General features: G+C 46.6%; 1 protein-coding gene across 2 annotated transcripts in view; it reads left to right on the top strand.

Annotated features, from left to right (window-relative positions):
- LOC138492737 (zinc finger protein 268-like) overlaps positions 1 to 25,681 on the top strand; it is a 106,656-nt gene that overhangs the window by 9,177 nt on the left and 71,798 nt on the right. Inside the window, exon 2 of one of the 2 annotated variants that reach the window (XM_069620113.1) lies at positions 9,726 to 9,795. The exons of the other annotated variant lie outside the window; for it this stretch is intronic. The gene's annotated coding sequence lies outside the window, so the exon portion shown is untranslated. The remainder of the gene's footprint in view (positions 1 to 9,725; positions 9,796 to 25,681) is intronic. 2 annotated transcript variants of the gene reach the window in all.

Here is a 25,681-nt window from a genome sequence, read left to right as displayed (position 1 = left end):
CACCGGGTTTCCAAGGGTAGCGGAGATAGAAGTCCCGAACCAGGCGGGGTGCATGCACGAAGGAGCGTGGTTCCCAAGTACGGTCACAAGCAGGATAACCCTTCCAGCTGACCAGGAGCTGCAGAGCACCCCGCCAAATGCGCGAATCACATATCTCTTGCACCTCAAATTCAGGAACCCCCCGAACCAAAACCGGGGCAGGACGGGAGCAGGTACGACCCATAACATCGGGCACATAGGGCTTCAAAAGGGAGACGTGAAAGACAGGATGGACCCTCCAAGAACGAGGCAGAGACAGACGAAAGGCAACAGACGAAATACGCCCAATGATGCGAAAGGGACCAAAAAAGCGGGGAGCTAGTTTCACAGGCAGGTTGCGTACCGGTAGATTCTTGGAGGACAGCCATACCCTGTCCCCAACATGAAGAACAGGCTCAGGGCTTCGTCTCTTGTCAGCCCGCTCCTTCATATGTGCTTGTGCCACTGCCAAGGTACCGGCCGCCAGACGATGTTGATCGCGGATCAGGGACACCAGGGCATCTGCAGATGGTACGGCACTGGAAGAAGTAGGATGAACTGGCAGCAGACTGGGATGAAGACCAGTGGAGCAGAAAAAGGGGCTGAGTCCGGTAGCGGAATGAACAGCGTTGTTGTAAGCTGCTTCCGCGGTGTCCAACCATTCCGACCAGTTGTCTTGGGTAGCATTGGCATAACAACGTAAGTATTGCTCAAGGGTCTGATTGGTGCGTTCCGTCTGTCCATTAGTCTGCGGATGATAGCCGGAACTCAGGGCTCGCTGAATGTCCAAATGCCGACACAGTTGGTCCCAAAAGGAAGAGATGTACTGAGACCCCCGGTCTGATAGAATCTTCTCCGGAAGACCATGAAGACGATACACCTCGTGTAGAAAACGGTGTGCCATCTGGGAGGCAGTGGGCAGTTTAGGAAAGGGCAAGAAATGAGCAGTCTTGGTGAAACAGTCCACCACCACCATTATACACGTGAAACCACCAGACAGGGGCAGGTCAACGATGAAATCCGTGGCGATGGTATGCCAAGGGTACGGAGGCGTAGGTGTGGGTTTCAGGAGACCAACGGGCCTTTTGCGAGGAATCTTGGTCTGGGCACATACAGGGCAGGAGTCCACGTAGTGTTTTACCAGAGTGGCCCATCCTGGCCACCAGTACTGCCGTGCAACCAGTTCTTGTGTTGTGCGGACTCCACGGTGACCACAAACGACGGAATCATGGCAATTCTGTAGAACGATTTTCTGGAGTTCCAAGGTGGGAAAGTACAGACGGTCCTTGAAGAACAACAAGCCGTCACGTTCTCTGATGTCAGCGCGTTGTAGTATTTGTGATTTTGAGGGATCCGTACGTGTGGCCTCTATCAATTGTTGGAGTTGGGGAGTCACCATCGATAAAAAATGTTATGACGCTATCAGAGGTTCCGGTTCCTTGGCACCTTCAACGTCGTTTTCCAGAGACCGAGACAGGGAATCAGCCTTAGTGTTCTGGGAACAGGGAATGTACGTGACGGTGAAATCAAACTGCGAAAAGAAAAAGGCCCAACGAGCATGACGGGAGGTTCTGCATTGCAAAGAGCGCAGGAACTGTAGATTACGGTGATCAGTACGAACCACCACCGGGTATCTCCCACCCAACAAGTGATGTCGCCACTCCTCGAAAGCAGCCTTTATCGCTAGTAATTCCTTTTCTATTACCGCATAGTTTCTCTCGCTCACTGACAATTTCCTAGAGTAGTAAGCCACCGGGTGCTCTGTCCCTGTGATTGCATCTTGCTGTAGCAAGACCGCACCAATTGCGTAATTCGAAGCGTCTGTTTCAACCACAAATGGCTTTTCATCATCTGGATGTCTAAGAACAGGAGCCGACATGAAAGATCTTTTCAATCCCAGAAATGCCTCCTCGGCTTGCGTGTCCCAGAGAAACGGCACCTTGGTACTGGTCAGGCGGGTTAGGCTGTTGGACAGTTGAGAAAAGCGTGGAATGAAGCGTCGGTAAAAGTTGGCGAAGCCCAAGAACCTTTGAAGCGACTTCACGCCATGTGGTGGTTTCCATTCCCGTATGGCTTGCAGTTTTGCGGGATCCATCTGAACTCCTGTGTTGCTGATCACATAGCCCAGAAATTCAATGCTTTCCCTATGAAATTGGCATTTTTCTATTTTGGCATACAAGCCGTTGTCTGTTAGTCTACGGAGAACTTCCTGAACATGCGCAACGTGTGTAGTACGAGTGTCAGAAAAAACCAGAATGTCATCAAGGTATACCCATACAGATATTCCAATAAGGTCCGAAAAGACATCGTCCATGAACCGCTGGAAGACGGCCGGGGCGTTGCAGAGTCCAAACGGCATCACCTTGTACTCGAAGTGACCAATAGGTGTTTTGAAGGCTGTCTTCCACTCATCTCCCTTCTTAATCCGCACCAGGTGATAGGCCCCTCTTAGATCCAGCTTGGTTAAAATTTGTGCGGATTTCAGGGATTCGATGATGTCCCGGATGAGTGGTAATGGGTACCTGTCTTTCCTCGTGATCTCATTTAGTTGCCGGTAGTCGATACAAGGGCGCAAAGTACCCTCTTTCTTCTTGACGAAGAATAACGGGAATCCTGCGGGGGAATTGGACGGCACTATGTAGCCCTTGTTGAGGCAATCCGTAATGTACTCCTGTAGGACGCCTTTCTCGAGTTGAGTCAACGAATAGATCTTGCCGTGGGGAATGACCGCACCAGGCAGGACGTCAGTGGAACAATCAAAGTGCCGATGGGGTGGTAATGGTATGTCCTCAGGCTTGGAGAACGCCTTGTGGTATCCAGCATATTCTTGAGGAACCGATTGAGTGGCACATAAACGGGCAGATACGTCAGCAGGATTGAGGGACTCCAAAATTGCAGGAAAGGTTTCGTGAAGTACACAGTCGCGAGGGCAACGTGTCGAAGAGAACACCAGGGAACGAGCGGTCCAGTCGACCTGTGGATTGTGATATAACAGCCATGGTAAACCCAGCACCACCGGAAATGAGGGAGACTTGATGACGTCCAATGAGATTCGTTCGAGATGCCCTTCCACAGAGAGCCACAAGGGATCGGACTGTTGGCAAACCGGACCAGAAGACAAAGTAGAACCATCGATCACCTCGACCACTGTTGGTCGTTCCTTGTTATGTAAACGGATCCCATTGGCAATCGCGAACGAGGCATCGATGTAGTTGCCGGATGCTCCGCAATCCAGAAGGGCCCAGGTTTTCATACACTTCCCTAGCCAGGCAACACCGACTTTCAGGATCAACAAGGGTACTGAGTTCATGGAGGAAGGTCAGATTCAGAAAGGCGGCCCGCTGCTGCCTTCGCCTCAAACAACGGGCCTGTTAGTTTTCCTGTTTCTTCAGAGGGCGTAGCGGACAGGTGCCTAGAAAATGGCCAGAACCACCGCAATACATGCACAAGCTTTTCTGTCGTCTTCTTTTCTTTTTGGTCTCGGACAACGGACCTCGGATGGCACCCAACTGCATGGGTTCTGGACCCACATCGGTAGAAACAGCCGGTCCGGGATTCTGTACTGGAAGAACTGGTTGATACCTGTCAAATCTGCGACGTTCACTCCGTCGTTCGGTTAATCTGTGGTCAATGCGTAAGACTTGTTCCACCAATGCAGGCAACGTTTCTGGCTCCGGAATGTGCAGCAATTCGTCTTTGTACTCTTCTCGTAGTCCCCGACGAAACAAGGTTTTTTGAGTGATTTCGGGCCATTGTGAATCAGTTGCTAATTGTCGAAACCGACTGATGTAGTGGATTATATCACCTGACCCTTGCTTGATCTTCATTAATTGATTCTGGGCTATGGCTGCCAAATTGGGCGGTTTAAAGACGTCCAAAAAGGCTTTCTCGAGAGCAGCGAAATCACCCAACAGAGGACTGTTGGTAGAGACCAAAGGTGCGGTCCAAGCAAGTGCATTGCCGGTTAGATTTCCAAGGATATACCCGATCTTGGCCTTGTCTTGAGCAAAATTAGTTGACCTGAACTGGAAATGGATCCGACAGTGGGTACAGAACTCTGCCACTCGACGCGGATCACCATCATACTTCATCGGAGTAGTATAAGCCATGGAGTTCTCAGGCGGTGTAGCTGGTTGTGCGGGATTAGCCAAACACCGGTCCAACGCTTGTCTGAGGGTGTTGTTCTCCTGGCGGAGGGTGGTCATTTCAAGACGCATGGCACGCATTTCTTCACGTAGTTCCTGCATGTCGTCCATGTCGAGACTGGGGGAGAAGCGTCTCAATCTGTTAAACGAGTCTTCACGAGATCGTGGGTTACCTTTTCTTCCTGTAGACCGTGAAGTTGAGGTTGCCAGTATGTCGATGTATCTATAGCCGATGAATGGGTAACGCGAGAAATTAGCCCAATCCCCTCCTGACGATATAAGACAGGACGGCACTGAACCAACTCCCAAAGCCACGGGTGGCACTTCTCAGAATTTGCGTGACGTCGGGACAGTGTTTCCACTGGCTGAGAAGGCTTGATGAAGACACCGATGATAACGGAGCTGAACACAGGAACTTCCAAGAAGTCAGTAAGGCACAGGTACCGGCAGGGCACAAGACAGGCAAAGGAGAACAGACTGCAAGGAAAAGCAGTACAGACAGGGGAAATCCCCACTTCCTAACAGAAAAGAAGAGACTAGGAACCCAGACAGGACCTCCCCTACCCTAAACCAGGGACAGGCAAGGGACCAGCAATACAGGGAAGAAAGGGTAGGAGGACAAAGGAGCAAGAAGGAATAAGGAGATGAGGCAGGGCTAGGCAGAATAAGGCAGAACTGGAGGGCTGGAACACGAGCGCCAGGACTCCAGCAGCGCATACACAGTAACAACCCCGTTGAGACGCGTTGTCCCTGCGCATGCGGTGCCTTTTTAAGGTCTGGGGTGAAAGCGAGGCTTGGAACGCATGTTCCGATGCTGCGCATGCGCGGGACGCCGAATACCGACGATCCGCGCATGCGCAGATCCTCGCAAGATGGCGGCGTCCACCGAGCCCATCCGGACCGCGGGTCGGCGTGAGGAGAGACGCCTCCGCGGGTACAGTCTCCATGAAGGAGGAGACCGCTGCGGCCGTGGACCAGGGACCCCAGGAAAGGTAAGTGACGCCCGCGAGCGAGCGCGCGGCGTGACACCATGCTCGGCAAATGTTTGCAGATGGGAGCTTTCTGGTCTCCCGCTTCCATGGGTGATGGCGTCGTTGGGCAGGCCCCAAGTCCACCACGGTGCATCGATGATCATGCCACCACTTTGGAAGGTCTTCCAAGCTCCGTCCTGACAGCAGCCTTTCTGCTGTTCAGGTTGCTGGGTCTCTGGGGCTTCACTGTGGCTTTCCCTACTTCTTGGATTACCACAGGCTCTGTGGTGCCACTCTGCTCCACCCCACCAAGGCGTAGTTACATCAGAGTTCTTCCCCTACATATGTCTAACTCTTGCTCTTAAAGGGATATTCCCTTTTCCTTCAGGTGTTGTGGTTGAGCCATCATTGCCTGGGGTGAAGCAAAAGGATGACGCATTATTCATTACTGGAGGCAGTCCCATATATGCAAATATGGTGGTTTGCATAGGGAGTTCCTTGTGGGTATGAGAGTCATTGTCGCCTAAGAAGGTGTCAGTCCCAGTGAGGTCTCACTTGCCCAGACCCCTAGGGAGGGTCTTGCAGAGCAGTCTCACCTCCCTAACCTCAAAGGGGGTGGCTCTATAGGGGCCAATCTGGTATGAGAAGCTTGCGTTTACAGCGGTGGAAATGGCAAAAATTTGAAGGGAGAGCCCACAAGGGCCGGGGTGGGGGTGGAGTTTGGATGAGGGGGTGGAGTTCAGAGGTGACAAAACTCTGACAGGGAGGGGATGGCAGTTGAACTGCACTCAAAGGAAATGCTCAAAATAGTTTTAGAAATGGTGCAATTTCTTTCATGCTGCTTCTTTCCAAACTCCACACTGTACATCAGTTGAACTTTAAATCACTTCCATGGCAGTGGTGCACCCAGAATTATGTTATCATTGCCACATTAAAATCGCTTCGGGGTCCCATCATCTGATGAGGTTCAGTCTCCAGGATTGCAAGAACTCTTGCCTCATGAAATCCTGGGAAAATATTCATGACTCACTTGCACTCATCTCCCTTCCTCCCCCACCTGTTTGGCTTTCAACAATGCTTTGCTTATTAAAAGATGGCTTGAAAAGTACATACACCATAGTAAGGTACGCACACAAATATATAAATATAAGGATGTATATATTTCTGTGCTCACCGTAGTTTGGTTTGTGTACTTTTGAAGCCATCTTTTATAAACCTAGAAGTATGTTGGGGGAAACGTGTATAATTATGACATCCACCCCCCCCCCCCGCTGCCCCATCTTGATTCTTGAGAGACTACAAATACCAGAATCCATTTTAAGGAAAAGGCTCTGATCACTGTGAGAAACCTGAAGGTGTCTCCCTGGCTAGTCCCCGGGGTTCCGTCATCCAGGTGGCCAGGGCAGGGCCATCGCTATTGGCTCCAGCTCCTGGGGGTGGACCAGTGAGGGAGGTTCACCTTGATTGGGGAGGGGTCCTTGGACAGTGGGACGCCGACGGGTGAGATGCAGTATCCCCCTTCTTTCAGCACCTTTTCCCCATCCTACCACGTAGGATATTCCAAAACATGGACCCCCCCCTTTTCCGACACGTACACTTTCGCCCAAAACGAAAGACAACGGGCTAACACCAGAGCCGTTTTCCTGACATGTCCCAATACAAGGGTCAGGCAAAACCAGGCAATTGACCAGAATCACACACAGCTATCAGCCCTTTCCCTTCTCCACAAGGATAAAAGGTGGAGCACAAGAGCACAAGGAAGACCTCGCAAAATGAAAGCTAACTTAGCACGGCAGTTCAAGAGGAGGAGAAAGACAGCGCATACTGAGAGGGTGACGAGCAGTGAAGCGACCTTGCCCTTTCTGAACAAGACCCATGAAACCTCTACAGAAGGGAATCGTAAGGAACCAAGCCGGGGAGAGACGCTGTTCTGTGTGGTACCAATCTTGACTCCAATGATGAAAGAAAGGCAAGCCGGTGAGTCGAGGGGAGAGTCGAAAAGAAACCGAACTGTGTTGAACCAAAAGTAGCAAACGGCTAATGTGAACTGTGAAAGGCTAAAAGAGCTATTGATACTAGAAGGGTGGAACCAACAGCAGAGGAGTTCAGCACCACGTGGGTGCTCACTCTGGAAACTCTGGAAGATCACTTGATTGTTCAAAGCACTATAACCAGAAGGCCTTGGAAGAAGGCGAAAAGCGGGTCAAAGTTGTCATACAATGGTCTTGTAAAATCCTCTGTACAGTAGTAAGTCTTTGGCCGACAGATGATTGCAAAGTTAAGCGAAGAGAGTACCGTATCGTAAGAGTTGAACAAGAAAGATACGATTGACAAAATTGGCAAGAGTGAACCCAAATGAGGGGTGCTGATGAGAAGGGGTCGAAGTCTAAAGGTCTGAAATACAGTGTATTGACAAGAGTGATCTCGACCGAGGGATGTCCACAGTGAACTGTTTAGCAAATTTGGCAAGAGAGAACCCGGTGGAGGGATGATGACAAAAAGGGGCGAGGCCTGAAGTCCCTATGAACAGTGTGTTGACAGGAGTGAACCGGATCCAGGGATGTCCAAAGACTGATTTGCAAAAGTTGGCAAGAGTGTACCTGGCAGAGGGAGGCTGCCAAAAAGGGGCGAAGCCTGAAGAACTATTTAAGAAGACATTAAGATTCGTGAATGCAAGGAGGGGAAGTGGATTGTCCCCTTTGGCAATTGGATCTGAGCCTGGAAGAGGGAAATTCCAAAAGAAAGGTCTGAGCCCGATCGAGGGAAGCCTAGGGGTCCGAGCCCGAAAGAAGGAGATCCAGGGGTGGAAAGTTATCACCCAAAGTAAATTTGGAAAGGAACCTTTTGTTTGTTTGTTTGTTTGACTACATCAGGCACTCAAAGGCAAGAGATATTTTTTTATTGAAAAGAGACTTAACCATCGAAGAACCCGATAGCTGGTACGGAACTGTCGGCTCGTGCTGGGAAAGCTTGAGTATGCGCTATGCTCAGGAGATTCACATTGTCCCGCGCTTCAAACGTGGGGAAGGAAGATCCCTGGCAATCGCATCTGACTTATTATTTGTGAACACTTCTTTCTTTATTGAAAGCGATATCCCTCACTCTTTCTATAATTAGTTGTAAGGATTTAGCAATACGTTTATTTAGTATAGGGATTTTACTTTGGCAAGACGCCACAAGGACTGCCTTATTTTTCATTTGATGGTCGACGCTTGCTCCCATCTTAGATTTAGGTTTAGATTAGGTGTTTTTCCACCCTGTGTTTACAGTTTAATAAACACCCTTGAACTGTGATCACATGTGTCTGTCTTTACTGTTGCCACCATGAGTTCCTTACATCACCGAACCCCCAGCTTCGCCGACGGACAAAGACGCTCCAGGCTCGGTGATCGAATCTGCTCTGTGCGCTTCACAGCAGATTAGATTACCGAGCCCCCAGGTTCGCCGAGGGTCAAAGATGCCTCAGTGACCTGGGGAGGGGGTACATGCATGACCATCATGCAGGTCAAGTCCCGAGATCCGGCTAGACATCTGATGCAGGATCTCGAGCCCGGCGAGAGCCGGCGCATTGGCCAGCGTTGTGCGTTTTGCCCTGCTGACGATCCTCACTTGGTTGATCAATGTGTTTAAAAAAAAAAAAAAAAGAACAAAAAGAAAAGTGCCTGAATTTTACAAAGTGAAGTTACTTATATTAGGGTCTCCAGAGGACATTGTGCAGACCAAACTCATAAGAATGCAGAAATGTGAACGTTTGAAACGGGATGAAGAAAAGTGTGCATATACCAGCCCCCTGGTATATGGGCTCTACCTGTAGAGGGCCAGGGCAGGACCCGAGAATATGCCCTTTCCAAGAAAAGGAAATGTCCCATTTGGGCCGTGGAGGTGGTGATTGTGGATCTGAAGTTGGTGCCTGCATATTTTTTTACAAACCCTGATCAACATAGCTACATATGGCCCAGAAAAAGGATATTTTTGGAGGCTTATTACATTGGCCCCAATGAAGGGAACTTGTAAGGTTCTGAGCAGGAGAGGCAAGGTAGCTGGTGTCCCCAACTGAAATGTCCCCTTTAATTTTTAACTCCAGGAAACGTTCCAAGATCACATATTCTGCCCACTGCCTCGTGATAAGCTTGGTGGAGTGCCATTCTGGGTGAGGTTGTCATAGGAGGGATCAAAGTAAAGCATTTCCTATGCAATTTCCCATTGGGCATTTGGGAGAAACATTGTGCAAAAAACACTGAATGGATTGATATCAAGCTGTGACATAAGAGGGCTGCAAGATTCACTATGCATCGCTAAGGCGCGGTGCCCATCGGCATGGCTTCAGGCCGTGTGTTCAGCACAGTGGTGGCCGTAGTGACCTCCATGTGTGTGTGGCTGCAGGTCAGGGCCAGTGGGCTTGCTGAGTGTGTGTGTGCTGCACCCAAGACATGGCCTCACTCCATGCTCCCCCACAGGTTCCATATTGCTTTAGCTTTGTGCATTGTGGTTATTGGTAGGCTAAGCATTACTGTTGGCATTTCCAACATTTGTGGTTTTTATGTTTGTTCGTGTTCCCATTAATGTCTGTCTTTTGTTATTATTTTACCAGCTTTGACTTTCATCATGTGCATCTTTGCTGGAATTATCGGAAGGTGTGCCAGTCTGTGCTGAGAATTCGGGTAATGATCTTCGTATATGCAGTTTGTAGAATGTATAGTTGAAGTGGTTCGACTCTTAACAATGTATTGATGTAGTTGAAGTTTTCACCAGTTAAGGCAGTTGTTTTCTGTTCCTCTATTTTAGGGAGAATGTTAAGTTTAGTGCTAAATTCCTCCCATTTTAGAGACCCCCAGCTCTTTTGCTGAACTTTGGGACTTTGTACTTTTAATTCTATGTGTTTTCTGTATTTCTTTTGACTTTGGAGTCTGACAAACTCCATAGGCATCATCTTTACAATGTGACACACAGCACCTTCAGTGCAGTGACAAAGGGAAGTCTCTTAGATTTCCCAAAGGTTTAAATACCTTCTCGTAGTAAAACTACTGTTTCCCAGAGCAGTGAAGTGAAATTGACTTTACTTACATTTTGTAACTTTCTAGACCCAGCACACACTATCTTACAATAGGGTGCTGGAGGGGTTCCTTAGTATCCCCTTTGTCTAGTTTCTCATTTAACATTTGTATGTTTCCCTTTCCACGATTAATGGCTGGTGGTAGTGCTTTACTTTTTCCTACCATTGTGTGTTCTTACCGCGGGCTGCAATTGCAGCTGCAGTAAGACACCAATGGGTGCCAAATTCGTCAAAATGGCCTTGGTCGTCTTTTTTCGGCATTTCTTGTTGGAAAGGTTCTCCTTGAGATTTACTCTGCGCGCCAAACCAGGTTTGGTCCCTTTGTTCGGTTTGTTTTTGACAGGATTCACGAGTGAAGCCCGTCTCTGGCTCCAGCGTGTCTAGCAGGCAGGAAGCGAGAGAGGTGCCCGTGACTCCCTGTGCTTAGTCTCCTTGGTTACAGGAATGCACCCAAGGGTGATTGGCTGGAGGGCTGTCCTCGGAGCACAGCCACCCTGCTGTGTGAGAGAAACCTGCATAAAATGCGAGGCTTTTTGCTTGGAAGGCAGAGTCGACCACTGGATAAAGGAATCTAAAGAAGAACTTGGAAGAGGCCTGCTGCAACTCCTGGACCGTTGGTTTGCCTGGTGAAGCCCTGCTGCTGTGCTGAAGCTCTGAATTCACCTCAACTAGAGAAGACCTGCAAAGGACGACTCCTCCCCTTGATTTGGTGGGACCAATCAACCCCAAGACAAGCTCATCTGGAAATCCTCTCAGAGCTGTCTGTACTTCCATTGCTGCTGCAGGAACCGAAGTGCCAGGGAGAGGAACACCAGAATCGAGTGAGTGTCTTTAAGTGGGACCCGAGCTCCAGGAAGATCCTCCGGACTCAGTGTGCTGGACCCTAGATGTGAGCAAAGTCTATAGTGCTATCCGAGAGCCACGGTGGTGCTATGAGTCGTGAGGAGCTGAAACTGTGAAGTGCCGCTGATCTGAAGTTTGCCCATTGCTGCCGCCAACCTTCCATTGGTAGTGCAGGATTCCCCAGACGTCCTCCCCCTTGTCCCCAGGACTGAGGCCCAGGAACAACAGGATCTGCAGACCTACACAGGAACTGAAGCCAGCTGGAACCAATTTCTTCTAATCAAAGGTACTGTAAAACTAAGGGGACTTACCTTTTGTTGTGTAGCCTTGCTAGTTCTCAGTTGAGACGTGTTTTGCAGAGTTGCTTGCAGCTTTGCACCTCACAAGCCTCCCAGCTTGTGGACCTACAGTGATTCTATTATTTTCTACAAAGACTTCTAAAAACATTGTGCAAGACTTTTACTTGCAGACCCCACTTTTAGCACTGCATCCATAGTTTTTGGCTATTCTTAGCGCACTAAGCGCGGTAGCCCCCGAAATTCGCACAACATCGTGTGCTTTCACTATTATGTGCTTTTAATGCACCTGAGCTGCGCTGCCCCAGTGAATTGCAGAAACTCCAACAAATCGCCATTGTAACACACGAGGTGTGTGTGTTCAAAGATGGCCGCCCGTGTTACTCTCCTGGCCTTCCTTGCTCAGCCTCCCCACCAGAGAGATGCCTGGTGTTGATTGGGCCTTGGACTCGCCTCCTCAGCCTATGGGAAGCGGGTAGGCGTGTGCCAGCCCCCAAGGAAAGCTCTGTGTGAACTGAACGTCTACCTCTGCCACCCACACTCCACTCGAGCCGGAGCTCGGAACTACTGCAGGATCTGTGGTTCACAGCACCATCCGGAGGCAAGGCAGCCCCACATCAAGGTATGCTGCAGACCCCACTTTTAGCACTGCATCCATAGTTTTTGGCTATTCTTAGCGCACTAAGCGCGGTAGCCCCCGTAATTCGCACAACATCGTGTGCTTTCACTATTATGTGCTTTTAATGCACCTGAGCTGCGCTGCCCCAGTGAATTGCAGAAACTTCAACAAATCGCCATTGTAACACACGAGGTGTGTGTGTTCAAAGATGGCCGCCTGTGTTACTCTCCTGGCCTTCCTTGCTCAGCCTCCCCACCAGAGAGATGCCTGGTGTTGATTGGGCCTTGGACTCGCCTCCTCAGCCTATGGGAAACCGGCAGGCCTAAGTCGGCCCTTCTTGGAAAGGCCCTGAGGGCAAGGCCAACAACTGTCCAGAGACTGTCCTGAGCTGACCAGAGCCCAGGGCCCCCCCCGCCTGTCTCCTATGAGGTGTGAGTAATCTTGTCTTACCTACCTTCCACCTCAGCATTTTAAATTGACTGCTTTTTGGCCCTATCAGCAAAAATCGAACCTAGGTATACCTGAACTATGCATTTGAACTTGTGCCCTTCTGCAGTGATTTATGTTGCACCCTATGGTCGCTAATGGACTACATTTGATTTATGTTGCACCCTATGGTCGCTAATGGACTACATTTGATTTATGTTGCACCCTATGGTCGCTAATGGACTATATTTGATTTATGTTGCACCCTATGGTCGCTAATTGGACCACATTTGATTTATGTTGCACCCTATGGTCGCTAATGGACTACATTTGATTTATGTTGCACCCTATGGTCGCTAATGGAGTACATTTGATTTATGTTGCACCCTATGGTCGCTAATGGACTACATTTGATTTATGTTGCACCCTATTGTCGCTAATGGACTACATTTGATTCATGTTGCACCCTATGGTCGCTAATGGACTACATTTGATTCATGTTGCACCCTATGGTCGCTAATGGACTACATTTGATTTATGTTGCACCCTATGGTCGCTAATGGACTACATTTGATTTATGTTGCACCCTATGGTCGCTAATGGACTACATTTGATTCATGTTGCACCCTATGGTCGCTTATGGACTACATTTGATTCATTTTGCACCCTATGGACGCTAACAGATCACCTATCTAGACCCTCTATTCGCATGCCAGCTGTTAACAACTCGCAAGTCATGTATTCTAACCATCATAGTGAATCTTGAATCTAGGCGAACCTATCTGTACACTACACATTTAGACTTCGAGAATACTAAAACTTCTAACTACCACAAGATAACCGGCTAACTAACACCGTTATGACACCCTTTACGCCCAACACATCCATTGGCTATCTAGCCATACTCTCTACACTTTCTGCCTTAGTTTTTACAACAGCTCCTCGCCATATTCTGACTACAGAAAGGCAACCTATCAGAAAGATGTACACACAGCCACCACCTAAACAGACTGCTCCCCTGACCTGGACCCAGCTGAATCAGGCTTGTCCAACTGGACTAAGGAACTCTAGACTAGGTACTAGATGACCCAAACAGCCTGCGCCCCTAGCCCAGACCCAACTAAGACAGGCTGATCGTATCGCACTAAGGAATTCTAGACTAGGCACTAGACTACCTAAACTGCCGACGCCCCTCTCCCAGGCCCTACAGAGCCAAGCCTACCCCACCGAACTACGAAACCTCAGACTAGGCTACAGACTTCCCAAACCACCTAGCACTCACATACCCCTTAGCCACGCTAAGAATGAGCTCAAACATACCAGCCGAATCAGGCACACAAGGAAACCTAGCTGCAATCTAACCCTTTGTACCAATTCCTCTGAAACTCTGCCTAATAAGGTCCACACTAGCAATAACACGCAAATAACTCAAAACCTGAAGGGTGGTCTCATCAACGCCAGATCCATAATAGCTCACGCCTCGGAAATTGCTGATATCATCACCTGTCAACTTATCAACTTGACTTCCTAGCAGTTACCAAAACATGGCTTCACTAAGCCGCTGGCCCTGCCCTCATGATAGCCATACCCCCTAACTTCACCATCTTCAGAGAAGACAGGGAAACCTCCAAAGGAGGAGGCATAGCTTTTATTTGTAGAGACAATCTCACTATCAAAGAAATAGACAGCCTCACTATGCCGTCAGCTGAACTACTCTCCCTTAAACTAGAAATCTCGGCCACACGTACTATCACAATACTCCTGATCTACAGACCCCCCGGTCTACTAGGCACCTTTGAAGAGGACTTAACCACCCTACTAAATATGAATGCCAAACCGGGAACTCAAATCTTCCTATTAGGAGATCTCAACTTAGTCTACAAAGACCCAAAAGACTCTAATGCCTCCACTATAGCTAACGCTATTGAGGAGGCAGGCCTCACTATTCGAAATAACGGCCCCACTCATTCTAAAGGTCGCACACTGGACTGGGTCGCAGACATCAATTGCACCTCCCTCATAACGGCAATTGAACCGTGTATCTGGACTGATCACCATCTGATCTCCCTGACTATCTCGGACCTCCCACAACCTAAATCTATCAAACCTCATGCTCCATCTGCCCTCACCCGTTGCAAAAAAAATATAACACTCGCTAACATTCTCCCCTTGCTCCAACCCATCACTAATCACTCCAGCCAGCTCTCTAACCCTAACGATCTAGTTGACCTGTACAATAACACCGTCAACTCAGCGATCGACGCCATTGCGCCGCTGAAACCCACTAAATCAAAACCCATTGCTCATCTGAACACGTGGTTCACACCCGCGCTAAAAGCCTTACACAAAGAGAAACGACATGCAGAAGCCCGCTGGAGAAAAAACCCCTCCTCTCACAACAAAGACCTTCTCACTGCCCTCTCTAACAGCTACAAAAAACAAATCATTCAGGCTAAAAAAGAGACCTTCAATGACAGAATCAAAAAAGCCAATTCGAACACCAGGGAAATCTTCTCCATTCTGAGAGAATTAGAATCCCCAATTGCACCCATAGACTCTTGCATCAAAGACAGTCTGGTGCACTAACTTTCAAAAAGCCCTATGCAACAAAATCACAATGCTACAAGACAAAATACGAGCTAACAAATCTGCCCTCCACAACACCGCCCTCTCCACGCAAGAAACCATCTTCCAGGAACTTGCCACTAACCAAACCAAACCCCCTAACCTATTTAGCTTTAGAGCCTTCTCCAATAAAACTAAAAACATCATCTTGTCCTTGAAACCATCCCGATGCTTCAGGGATACCTGTCCAGCCCCAATTATCAAAGAGGCTGCTCATGAACTAGCCCACTTTGTCACATCATTCATTAACTCCTCATTTAAATCATGCTCTGTGCCAACAAACCTTAAAGACGCATGGATACTACCTCTACTAAAAAAAAGCTAACCTGGACCCCAACGTCCCAACTAATTATAGGCCAATAACAACAGTCCCGTTCCTCCTTAAAATCTTAGATAAAGCCGCATACCTTCAGATCCAAGATTATCTGGAGAGCAACAATCTACTAGGGTCAAGACAATCTGGATTTAGACCTAGACATGAAACCGAAACGGCCCTCCTTGATCTTAAAAACCAGCTAGACGAGCGTAAAGACAGAGGAGATGTGTCTATTCTCCTACTTCTAGACCTATCAGCTGCTTTCGACCTGGTAGATCACAAGGTACTGTGCAATCACCTCAAATCAGCAGCCAACTTCTCCACAAAAGCCACGGCTTGGATAAAGTCATTCCTGGACCACAGAACTATAAGAGTCTTCTCTCCTTCATCAGCAGTGGATCCAGTCCCCATCACTTGCGGAGTCCCTCAAGGGTCATGTGTTTCCCCCACGCTATACAATATTTTCACAAAGCCTCTCTTTGATATATTGGATAAGCTAGGGGTCTCATATACCAATTACGCAGATGATGCCCAAATCCTCATCCCAATCCAAGGCGACTATGAAAAAGACACCAGACTCATAAACAAAATTTACCAAATCATCCAAATATGGATGGCCACTCTTGGCTTATGTCTTAAAGACGATAAGACCGAGCTCCTAATCATAGGTTCTACCAATAAACTGAACAAACTACCCCAGCTTTACAATTCCATCACGATCAATGACATCAAAATAAAGGTAGCCAAAGAAGTAAAAACCTTAGGTTTCTACCTAGACTCGGCCCTCACCCTCGACAAGCAAGTAAATGCTACAGCCTCAGCAACCAGCTATACCTGCAAACTTATCCATGCCTGCAAACCATACCTTTCGACAGCTAGCTGCACCACCATTGCGCGAGCCCTCATCCTCTCCAAATTAGATTACTGTAATGCACTGTACCTAGGCAACAGCAAACATAACACTAACAAACTCCAAGCCCTGCAGAACAATGCCCTCAGAACAGCCCTAGGCATACCCAAAGGACAACACATATCTACCCACAGAAGAGCCGTCAACTGGCTGGCCATCAATGACCGTATCAAACTCAAAACCCTGAACATAACTGTCTGAACAATTAAGCTCCTGCATACCTGTCAGAAAAATTCACCAAGCACACATCTGAACGTCCCATCAGAAAGGCTCTCTCAAATAGCATCAAAGTCCCTAACTTTAAACTAAAAAGAACCTGTGGGTCCAGCTTCCCGGTTCGAGCAGCGCAGCTATGGAGCTCCATCCCACATACACTTAGAGCCACCCCCTCCTTCCATGTGTTCAAAGCTAACGCTAAACTCTGGCTTAAAAATAACGACCGCTAAACGCCCCAACTATACCAAAAACTTTGTATTCTCATTGTAACTGTAACTTAGCTATACTGTAAGTCATCCGACAGTGCTACACAAAAGATTAAGATAAATGTAATATATCTCTCTTGTAAGTGAATATGCCTTGTAAGTAATGCTCGACATATGAGCCTGTAATATATGATACTGTAACTTAAGAAATGTAATGGAACTGTAATATATGTATGTAACCTGAGAAATGTAACAGAGTCATGCACCTGTAACCTAAGATTTATTTCACTGCAAGCGCCCAGTTGCTCAACGGCCAGGAGCGCTCTATAAATAAATAAACAATACAATACAATACTTACTTACAGGAAGTGCTTCAGCTCACCTATATTTTTGCTCAAAAAACATAGGCTAGCCTGGCTCCCTGAAAGACTCTTCTTACCTCTGACTTTTTGCTTTATCTTTCCTCCAGGAAAGGATTAATTTACTATGCATCGAGGGGTTCAAAAGTACTTACCTGCTTCAGAATATATGTGTAACCTTTGTTTATTCCAAAACCATTTTCTTAGACACCAAACTCAGTATTGCTCTAAATGTACCAGTGATATATTAATGCCCACAGTGTCCTAGTTATTTAATCACTTCAGGGTGTAGGAACCACCTGCGTGCCATCCCAAATGGGTACTTGCTGATTTAGAGAAATATTTTGAAGTGTATTTTTGTGTTACTTATATATTTCTCCCTTCTGAAGAAGGCTTATCCAACTGACTGTTAAATAAATGAATACTTGTTTAATCAAGAAACATTGAGTGTAAGAGTTTGTTTGAATAATTGTCAATGTGATCCTCTGTGTAAAAACCCTACTGCTCACATTGACCCCTCTTGAGATGAGCCTGGCTGCTCAGTCACTCTACCAACCTGTTTAGTACAGACTTATACCCAAGGTTGGGTTACCTATTGCCAGGATGACACGGTTGGTGTAGTCTCCCAAAGGGTACTGCATACAATCTTGCCTAACACTCTATTTGTAATATTGTGCTTGTGTGTGATTGGATGGGTTGTTCTGAAAGCATGTGAAAGTGATATGACAAGCCAGTGCTGATGTTAATAACCGGTGTTTGCAAGTGTTTTTGGTTGGTAGATTAACCTCGGTCCATGCAATTCTCGAAGGAGGTCTGTACACTGGGACAGTGCATGCTCACAACTCTTTATGCATCGACATCCTTGCACCGAGACCTGCTTCTCCTCTTCTAGACAGCCCTTGCGGCCTCATGGTGTGACAGATGCCACAGCCATTTTATCCTCGCATCCAAATCCTAAGGCTGTTAGAATGAGTACATATGATTTATGGTTACAAACACTTTAATGTTGGGTTCAGTGTTCTGAAAAAAATAAGAATTGGCACCAATCCATGTGTGCATTATGTACTTAGTTATTCAAGAAGTCAATCTGTTTATCACAGACATATTTGTCAAGTAATAAGATCTGTGTTCATTGTTATGTTTCCAAAATGTTCTTTAACCAACCAGTAGCAGGAATCGAAATTAAGATTGCATAAGCAGGAGCTAAAGGTAGTTCCTGGGTATTTCGCATTAAGCAGTGACCAAGAGCTACTACTGGGGAACGAGGAGCTAGAACATAGCAGTATGCAAATCTAACTTCCACATACGATGCAGACGCATCATTATGTGCATTACTAACGTTTGTTCAGTATATGTATATATATACTGAAAACACTTTAGTTAAGGGACAGTTAAGGTGATCAGATTTAATGCAACAAAACTCTTGAAATTCAGTGCATGTGGGAAGTGATCTTAACTCGGCGCTCGGCGTCCCCCTATTGATGACCCTCCTAGGATCTAATGATTTGTTATTTATATAGTGCTTACGCCGTAGAACACATGTACATACAATATGGTACTCATTTATCGTTCTCGAAAGGATGGAAGGCTGATTTGGCTATGCCGGTATTCGAACCTGCGACCAGCAGATCACACACAGACCCAAGCAGGGCACACGCAACCCACTGAGCTATCTTTCCGGCCTCTAATTTTGTTTGTCATTGTGAATCCCATCTGTTATGTATGTGCTCATGGGCTTTGCAACAGGGCCGACGCCGAGTCAAGATGATCATCACTTCCCAAATCCGCATAATATCAAGGGTTTTGTTGCTTAAATTCTGCAGGAGTCGAAATTGGAATTTGTGGAGCAAGAGCTGTAAGTAGCTCCTGAATGTCAGGATTTTCCTCTAACCAGGAGCTACTCATCGTGGCCTAGGAGCTCTTAATGCCTCATGAATGAGTTCTCAGGATGGTGAACATTTATTGAATGGATAACTTAAAAAGAAATGAGTGTGCAAGAAGACTAAAAGAAATGCAAAGATTCTAATAAATTCTATTTTTGTATAGCGTTTTAACATTGAGCGATGCAAACACCAGAATAGCCAATCTGAAGTGCTGAAAGATGGTGGGTTTTGCATTTCTTTCCCAAACGCTGCTATGCACACAATTCAAACATCATTATGCCATCTCACTATTGCCACGTTGCTCTCATTTGCTCTATTGCTGACTGTTGCTTCTTCCATTCCTTTTTGCATTCCTCCCTCTCATTTCCTTTTAGTAGGTCTGTCGTGCTGCGACCTCTCGTTGAGTCTTTAGCTAGGTTTTGCCAGTACGTCCATCACTCTACCACTGCTCCTGTTTCTGTTACTGCACAATCTCTGCTGATGTTTCTTTATCTCTGGGGCCTTCTCTCTTCTGGGATACCACATTGCTCCTTCTTTCCTGCAGCACGAGGAGCTAACACATAACGGGCCACAAATCTAACTTTCAAACGAGATGCAAACTGTAACCTATTATCCTTTGAATATGTTCTAGCGGTTTCATAATACACCTTTTATATAAATTCCCAGACACCGAGGGAATGTCAGATAGGTATGGTCGTAGAGCACCAGTCACCGGAAGTAACTCCTGGTAGCTTGTGGTGTCAAGCTACTAGGCACTCCTAAGCTATATCCAGGAAATAAATAACTGCCAGCAATTTCAAACCATGAATCTGATCACCTTAACAAACGTTTCTTCAGTGAATTTCAAGGGGTTTGTTATACCATAGTTTATTCAAGGGCTCGAACCATGGCATGTACATGTTGCACCCATAGGTTTCTTTAGGATCCATTAACCATGGCCTTTGGCTGTGGTCACTGTACATGTTCCACCTATAGGGCCTTCGGCTCTGGCCAGTGAGTATGGCTTCGGCCATGCCCACTGTATATTTTAAAACACTAGGTTTCTTTCAAGCCTACTAGTCATGACCTTCGGACGTGGCCACTGTACATGTTGCCCCACTGGCCAGGGTCACTGTCACAAAGACCCATTTCCCACTGCCTAGTGTATGTGATCACAACAGATGCCCCCATTTATTTATTTTCCCTACTTTCCATTCCCCTGATAATCCTCCGATAATTACTGTGGTAGTCGCATTGTAATTACGTGCCAATTACTGCGACACCGCTCCTGTGGTGCATTTTTGTTTCCGGGCGCCTTGCTTTATTACTGCAGTAACCTCTGAGATTCCCCTGAGAATGCGAAAACGTCTGAACTATAACTAGCTCCCCAGACCACCCCCAAACCCCAGCTTCACATGATATTCTCTTTCCCATCCCCACCTCTGGCCTGATGCGATTTCAAACTTTTTCCTCCTCCAGAAATCTTTGTTTGCACTTTTCGTATTCGCATTCCCCTGATATAACTGCAGTAATTGATCGCAACGAGCACAAAATAAATTGTGGCTTTTTAATTCTGAAAATCCTCTCTTCTGCAAAGCACCATGGGAGATATAACTATCATTTGGGGATAATGGGGTACCCGGATCCCCATCAAATATTTAAAAAACTTCTGTGTGGAATAACCCTAGATCCGTCCAGGAAATCGAGTCAACGCTTCTTGCCCAAGGGGTTTCTTATTTAGTCCAATTCCATCCAGCAGTTTTTGCCCGATGCCGCGCAGAAATATGGTGTTTTTGTTTATGGGAAAATGTATGGGAATAGGCCGAAAACAGTGTGCTTTCTTAATAACCTTTTCATTTTTTAACAAATCTTTCCCAAAATATCTAATCTGTTTTGTTTGCAAAATATCAGCCAAATACATCCAGAAAGCATTATTAGCAATTCAATTGTCGGGTTTCCAGTGGAACTAGGTACACACCTTAACTATGGTGCGGTGAACACTGCACTAGAATATATAGGATCCCTTTCTAAGGTGGCCAGGGCACGACCATTGCCTGTGGATCCAGACCCTGGGGGTTGACAAGTGCGGGAGGATCACCTGGGTGAGGCGTCCTTGGGGAGTGAGGGAGGAACCCCTGATGGCGAGACATGGTATCCCCCTTTCCAAATACCCCTGTCCCATCCTATTTTATAGGATATTCCAACTTCCCAGATTCTCCCCCCCCCCCTTTCCTACCCAAACACTGAGCCGTGGAAGAGGAGGTTTGAGGCTAAAAGGAGTACCGCCAATGCAATACATTGGACATGTCCCACTAATAAGATCATGCAGGGTCAGGCACTTGATCTTAATTACGTACACCTGGTACCTATTTGCTCTCCCCACATGGTTAAAAGGTGGAACACTGAGACACGCTCTGAGCAAGGTGATGCATGAGAAGCAGCAGTTCTTCCAGGGTGACGACGAACCAGGCGGATGGACATAACTATGGTACGGAGAAACCTTGGACACCCCTGTGAGAGATTGTTACCTCCGAAGGGCATTGGAGGTTGCGCAAGGAAGCCCAGTCAGAGAGAAGAGAAAAACCTCTTTTGTGTTTCAACGATACCAGCCACCCTCCCGGGTGAACGGCAGAGTTGGGGAAGTGCGGCGGCAGTTGTGGTATCAGCCTTGAATTCAGGATCAAAGCCGCGAAAGACGAAAATGAATTAACACAGCCGGTGAGTTGATAAATGGAATGAAAGTCTGGTCTGTGTTAAATGAAACTTGATGGTAACAATATCTGACAAATGAAGGTTGCGCGTGTGCAGATAAGATGCGAGAGAAAGCAAAGCATTGTAAATAACTGTAAATTAAAGATACAAAGTAACAGAGTGGTCCGGCGAAAGAAGATTGCCCCATCGAAAGTCTCTGTGAAATGTGTGATGCTGTAGAAGCGACAGGAAGAGAAAGAAACTGAGATGCACGATTTGAACTATTAGGTTTGATCCCGACAGAGGGAAACCTAAATGTGAGAGATATCTTTGAACTTTGAAATAAGTACCCTGCTCAAAACTACATTTACGAAGAGGCCTTGGTGTAGGAGAAAAAAAGTGACATTTGAGGAAAGTAGGTCAAAGTGGTCATGTAGAGGTAAGAGCAAAAGCCTTGCAGTTTCGAAAGTCTTTGACAGTGGAAGAAAGATGAAAGGAAGCTTGAGCCCGACGGAGGGAAGCCTATGAAGGTGTGATTGAAGCTTGGGGAAGGGCACGCCCACAAATTGTGATTGAAAGGTTTGAGCCCGGCAGAGGGAAACCTGCACTGAATTGTGGTAACCAGAAGGAAACAAACTTTTGTTGAAGTGTATTACAAGCAAAAGGTGACCTGGGCTGGAGTGAGAGAAAGCCGAGAGGTTCCGGCGGATAAACTAGTGACTTTTCGTGGAAGGCCAAGTGGGCCCTGGTCCACGAAACAAACTGCATCCTTGTGTCCGAAGCCAGAGTGTGTTACGAGGTCCAAGTGTGCCACCTTACCCCATGCTACAAAACGTGGGGAAGGGAGTTTAGTCAGCCATACTGGCATTTCTTTTGAACACTGATTTTCCTTTTTGCATTACACATTCCCTTTACACATTTATTGTATTAGAAAGATGGCAGGCATTAGATGTATTACTATAGGCCATTTTATTTTGACTAAGGACTGACTAGGACTGTATTTTCTTTTGTTTGATGGTCGAGAATAATCCCATCTTAGTTATCAGGCAATATAGGAGTTTTCCAACCCCTTTTAAACCATCAATAAAGATTTTCAAACTTGCAGCTCTTGTATCAGTGTCCACATATAATACCATGCCTCCCTTACATATGGAGGGAGGGAGAAAGCCTGAGAGAAGGGGGAGAGTGAGTGAGTAAAGTGAAAGAGAGAGGCAGTAAGAGGGATAGAAAAGTGAGAGACAGGGAGAGAGAAAGAAAGATATATATATATATATATATATATATATATATATAGAGAGAGAGGGGAGACACCTCCCAATCCTAGGTTTCTAGATAGACCCCAGATGGGAATCCTGTGCTTAGGTTCCTCCACGAAAGGTACGGTAAGGGTAACTGTAGAGAAGGACTTTACACTCTATTTGAGTGAATTGGGGAACAGAGACTCGGTGATAGAGAGAGTAAATTAAGGTTTATCTGATCTGATTGATTAATGATTTATTTCGGTTACAACCATAAAAGCACACAGGAACAAATTGAACATTAAAAACATTTCATATAAAATCATCAGACTAAATCCCATGATGTAAATAAAACAAACCATTCAGATGAAAGCTATTTCATACATTTACATCATATATGCCACGAAAAGGAAATAAAGCATAATCTAAAAGCCACCACTTGAGATTATAAACCCTAATTAAGAAACTTGTAACTGCAAAAACAATTGACACCCAATTGGGAATTTCTACAACTGTCTAAAGCTGCAATCACAGTGAATACTTTGTTTGCTTTCAGCACCGGAAGTAACCAGATGAGATTGGACAGAAGATTTAGAAATGACGTTCATACTCTCTTTCTGGGTCGATCCATTCACACCCTAGTGAGTAAATGTAGGGGAAAAATTCCAAGGCACAGTTTAATATACAGATGTCTTACTCCTCCTGTTGCAATCCGGAACAAGTATTGCTCATAACTTAAATCTAATTTAATTCTGATATATCTTTTAAATGAGCTCTTACTGTCATCTCTCTGCAACAAATCTTTTAAATCGCATGAGTTCAGGCTGGTTTATTATGTGATTGTTTTTGACCTACACTTGTGTGAGAGGGTGCATCAATGATGCTTTGAGAAGTCAGTAGGCCTGTATGTTTGTTTAGGTGTGCAAGCATGAGTTCCTGAAGGCGCTCCCCATTCTTTAGTCACTCACTCGACTGTGGCTCACAAAGATTAGGCTAAATACCCTCCTCACTCAATGCCGCTCATTCAAAACCTTCCCGGTCAATGAGCTAGAAGCAATCTTTGTAGACTTCCCCACCACTGGGAATGCCTATATCCTTTTGGAATTATTCAGCAACTCTGCTATGAAACCGGTGGACACTCATGCCTTCCTAAAATCCAGCTAGGCTAAAACTAAACCATCTGCCCCATGGTACACCACCGAGCTAGCCTGCAAAAAGCACTCAATAAGAGCCGTAGAGAAATGGTGGTGTAAAAACCATAACTCGGGCGACCTCACCAACCTCAAATATCTGCACGCAAACCGTAGGATTCTGATTACCAAGGCAAACGCTGTATGCTACTCCACCACAATTGCGGCAGCCTCTAACAGGTGCAAATCCCCCTTTGAAGTAGTAAAGCATTGTACCAAACTCATCCAACCTCGAGGTACCAGCAAATCTGGGAAAATGCAACAGAATGAACACATTTTTTATTGATGAAAAAGGGACAATACAAGAGACCATCGAATCAACCTCTCACAGCGTTGGCATCCCCTGTACCCTGGCACGCACACTGCCCCTCTGGGCCAAATTCTTTCCTCTCTTTCCCCCCGGATCTCCTCAAAAAGATTGCCTCCCTCAAACCTACTTCTTACTCTGATGATATAATTATAATTCTGGCCTCCGTCATTAAACAATTGACGGCCCGGTGCTCAATGCACTCCTCAGCATCAATGCCTCCCTCAGAGAAGTATCATTCCTGGTCACCCTCAAGACTGGTCTCATACGACCACTTTCAAAAAAATCGACTCTAGATCCAGATGACCTGACTAACTACAGGCCCATTACGAACCTCCCATTTGTTTGCAAAATCTTGCAAAACATAGTTGCTCCACAACTACTTGCGAGAATTGAACAACCCCACCTCCTAAATGACTATCAGTCAGGGTTCCGCCCAAAGTGTAGCTTCGTGACAGCCACTATCCAGGTGGTGGATGATGCTCTCCAAATCATGGATACGAACGACTCCTGCATCCTTCTCCTCCTTGACCTCTTGGCTACATACAAAACTATCGACCACTGCACCCTTCTCACCCTGCTGGGTGGGATTCTCTGACAGTGTCTTGAATTGGTTTACCTCCTATTTCTTAGGCGAACACCAGGCTGTTTAGATGTACTCTTCGCGTTCTTACCAACTCAAGGTCTCCTGCGGAGTCCCCCAAGGCTCCACTCTCTCACCAACCCTTTTTAACCTTTACATGGAGCCTCTGGGCACTCTCCTCAAAGATCCCAATATAGCCATCCACCAATATGTAGATGATACTTGGTTGTACATGAGAGTAAATAGCGCACAGGACATCATTCGTCTCTGCGATTACCCAGCCATCATCCAGTCCTGGATGTCGACTGCCTACCTCAAACTAAATCCATCCAAGACTTTCGTCCTCATCGGTCCTCCCTAAAAAACAACTTGTCCAACAATAGCTCAATGATGTTCTCTGAGAAGGATTTGATCCTCAACTCTCAAATGCAGCACGATCCTTAGACTTCTCCATTGACAGCAATCTGTCCTTCCAGAAACATATAGCCAAGAAGGCCCAAATAGCATGGCTCAGAATCTCTACCCTTCCAAAAATCAAACCCTTCTGGACCAAGGTGCAGGCCCCTGTGGTCTCGCACTTCGATGCGTGAAATGCTCTTCTGACAGGGCTCCCATCTGCTCACTTGGCTCCGCTAAAAATAGGACACCACGCTGCAGCACGTCTTATTACAGGAGCACGGAAATGTGACCATATTACTCCCATCCTACGTGAACTACATTGGCTTCCATTCCAATCCATGATACTGATCAAGACTGCATGTATCAACTATAAAGCAGTGATGAGTAGCACACAGCGTACCTGGTGGC

Source organism: Ambystoma mexicanum, chromosome 10 (genome assembly GCF_040938575.1).
Source record: "Ambystoma mexicanum isolate Mex_15411 chromosome 10, UKY_AmexF1_1, whole genome shotgun sequence".
Classification (NCBI taxonomy): Eukaryota; Metazoa; Chordata; class Amphibia; order Caudata; family Ambystomatidae; genus Ambystoma; species Ambystoma mexicanum.
The sequence above is the reverse complement of the archived record's forward strand: the minus strand, read 5'-3'. Positions and strand labels throughout refer to the sequence as shown.